At 42.5% G+C, this 3629-nt stretch overlaps 1 pseudogene; it reads left to right on the forward strand.

The window, feature by feature from the left end:
• Positions 1-986: 986 nt before the first annotated feature.
• On the forward strand, positions 987-2105 carry LOC118842271 (annotated as a pseudogene).
• Positions 2106-3629: the final 1524 nt, after the last annotated feature.

The raw sequence follows: 3629 nt of genomic DNA on the forward strand, positions 1-3629 counted from the left end.
TGAGTCATAGGGATCCAGGACTCAGAATCCAAGATGGGTATTAGCTCCAGTCCAGCATCAGTGGCCCAAGGAAAAAGGAACAATCTGTAAAACCCATATCATCAAAAGCTGAAATTAGAAACAACTGGAAGCAATGCTATCTATGAAAATAAACTTGTTGGGACCAATGTAATATAGGAACCAAGCTAAGTTTTGAGCCTAATTTTGAGGGAAATATAAGAGAGAGTATTCCGTAGAGGTACTGATATGTGTGTGTGTGTGAATGAATTTTTTAACTTTGTTCTTGATGTACTGTCAAAGTAAATAACCATTTGAAAAAGTTGTCTGATCTTAAGTGGTTAAATGGAACTGAGATACAGGAACTGAGGGTGCTAGTCACTGACCATTTAATAAATGGTAGGGTGGAGAGTAGGAATACAGCTAGTAGAGTCTTGAGCCAATGGCAGAGAATTGAGACACTGCATAATACCTTAGAGAACCTTAGAACCCAAAGGGAAAGATGCTCTGGGAGACAGAGCCAGAGAATAAAAGTTAGAATTAAAAAGTCACTCCCAGATCCTCTGTCTCATTTGATTCCTCCTATAATTCCTGATTATATTAGTACCCGGTATGGTTAGATTAAGGCAGGATTTGATTACTACCCTCCTGGATATTCCAAGCTCCAAACTCTGTGTCTAGGCCTTCTAGCTGCATACTTGGGTAATGTTCTAGCAGACAGTAATTGTCCCCAGACAGCTAGCTGAAAGGCTCAGCAGGTTCAGAGTAACTGTACTACTGGGCCATCTTTCTGGCCCTCAGTCTTCTCTGGGTGTGTTGTTGGTCTAGCCCATTTAGAGCACTGGTATAGCTCTCTGGGAGACCTGGCATGGCCTGAGCTCAGGGTTAAGTCCAAGACCTATTCTAGCTCTCACCCTGTAGCTGGAAGGGGGAGTGGAGCAGCTTCTGGGACCTTTAACCAGGACCTTTAAACAGGGTTGCGTTGGAAGATGTCCAGCCTGCCCCACCCTGCCCTGAGCCCAAGCAGCTCCTCTACCAAGGCCAGAAGATGTCCAAGGCTCATGAGGAGATGGAAGAAGCAGGAGGAGCAGGGGAGAAACAGCAGCCCTCACTCCAGGCTAGAGAGTGTGGAGAGAAGGACCGCGGTGTGGCCCAGAACCAAAAGGGAGAATGTATTTATGGCCGGTCAAGATCTATTCCTACATGAACCCTCACAGATCCTCTAGAATTTGTCCTCCACTCCAGCAGGAAAATTCTGTTGCACATCGTGGCATCAAATGTCAGAGGAAAGCCTTAGCTGAAGTGCTTGAGAAAGGTAAAAAAAGAAAAGAACTAATGGCGACACACTTGTGAGCACTTTGAACTCAGAAGAGCAGAAATGCAAAGAACTAAGGTGGGGAGTCTCTGGAGTCCTTCCAAACCACAAATCTGTAGCTGCAGGAAACCCCAAAGCTGTGGCTCTGCCCACGGCAGCTGATCCTACCAGAGCAAAACACCCCTTCCCCCAAGAAACACCTTCAAAACTGAGCAGGCCTGGAGGAGAAGAGCTCAGGTTAAAACTCAGTAGAATCACAGTCGATGAAAAGTTACTCTCAAAAAAGCACAGCAGAACTACAATAAGAAGAAAAAACTAGAAAAATTGATTGCAAATGGAAGGAAAGAAGGCACAAAGGTGGATCTCACCGATGGCAAAGGCAGAGGAGTGATTGCCACCACGCGGTTTACAAGAGCAGGGTTTGAGTATCACCGGGACCTCCTCAGGATCACTGGCACCAAGAAGCACAAGGCTCTGCATGCTCAGGATCCTTCCACAGGCTGCTATGTGTACTACTTTCAGTGCTCACACTTTAGCTGAGCAAAATCTACTGTGGGGATGCCACCTGAGAAACAGATTTTCTCAGGAGACCATCAATCATAGCCCGTATGGTAATTGCCAAAGCAAACTCCATGACAATGACACTGACATTGACGGCATGCCTCATTTCATGTTCATCATCTCCTGGAGGGACATCAAAGCCAGTGAAGAGCTGCCATATGACTACAGTCTATATGACTACATTGGAGACCACAGTAAAGCTTCTCTAGAAGCCTCACCCATAGCGCCTTGATCCCCACTTCACTAGAAAAAGTCACCTCGAAGTGAATCAGGGATTTGTGGGGGACAGAAAGGGGCTTAACACCTAATCTTAGTGGATTACTTCTGATGTTTTAAAATCTTTTAAAATACCTTTTCACAGTAATATGTTTTTAAAAAGAAATCTGCTTTAGGTTTGCTCCCCAGAAGGCTTGCGCAGATGGCCTTAGGTTACCAAACCTTTTCTATTCCCAGTTATTTTGTATGTTTTTGCAAACAGATAAATTTGGGCTTCCCAAGCATGTAGTCAAAGACTTGGTGCAGGTTTTATAGAGAGATAAAAATCCAAATTCTGGACTCGAGTAGTTCCACTGCCTTCAGCCATAACTTTCCACATTCCACTTTAGGGAACAGGTCAGGACAGAACACGCCTAACTTCTATCCTGTTCTCCAATTTCTTGTCCTAATAATGACTTGACAGGTGTGAGATATATAGATATAGATATAAATATAGGTACAGATATAGGTATAGGTATAGATATGTGCATATGTATGTATACACACATGTATATACATATATGTAAGTATATATATTTCTGTATATCTTTATAGATATAGATATCTGTATATATTTCAGTCATTTCAGTCCTGTCTGACTCTTTGTGACTCCATTTAGGGTTTTCTTGGCAAAGATACTAGAGTAGTTTGCTATTTCCTTCTCCAGCTCATTTTATAGATGAAACTGAAGCAAACAGGGTTAAGGGACTTGCCCAGGGTCACACAGCCAATAAGTGTCTGAGGCCAGATTTGAACTCAGAAAGATGAGTCTTCCTGACTCTAGGCCTAGCACTCTATCCACTGCCCTATCTATCTGCCCATAAATGTATATATGCTGTGGAACATTTTATACCATTTTATATCATTTTTAATTTCAACCAGACCCAGAGCCTGAATTAATGAGTAACTGGAAGAAGATCCAGGACCTGGGCTTCTTTGTTCTCTAAAAGTTTGCTCAGGAAATACCCTTACCTCTGTCAACAAGGCCAGATCAGACTGACCTAAGGACATTCTTACCCCTGTTAGCCATTAAGAAGACCACCTCACTTAATATTCTACAGGTAAATACTTTAACTGACCTTTGTCAACACTCTTGTCTTTACAAACCTATTCCATTAAGGAAAATCCTCTTCTTGTATCATGGTTAAACATACATGGGGGGTCATAAAAGTGAGGTAACACAGGCTTGTTGGGTCTGCTAAAATAACGTATATAAGTTTTCTCATTCCTTTGTTCAGACAGCCAGAGCTTATGCTCTGACTCCTTGTACGTACAAGTAAGCTAGCTTAGCTATGCTTTAAGGGAAAATAATAAACAACATGGATTTTTCCATCACCTAGCTTGTTTGCCCTCTTCAACCAAACTTTCAGGTTTAACAACGCATACACACACACACACACACACACACACACACACACACACATACATACACATATTTTTAATGTTTCATAACAGACTAGTCCCTTTACTTCCCCTCCTTTCCCCAACCTTTTACTTTTGA

This window comes from Trichosurus vulpecula, chromosome 3 (genome assembly GCF_011100635.1).
Source record: "Trichosurus vulpecula isolate mTriVul1 chromosome 3, mTriVul1.pri, whole genome shotgun sequence".
Taxonomy (NCBI): Eukaryota; Metazoa; Chordata; class Mammalia; order Diprotodontia; family Phalangeridae; genus Trichosurus; species Trichosurus vulpecula.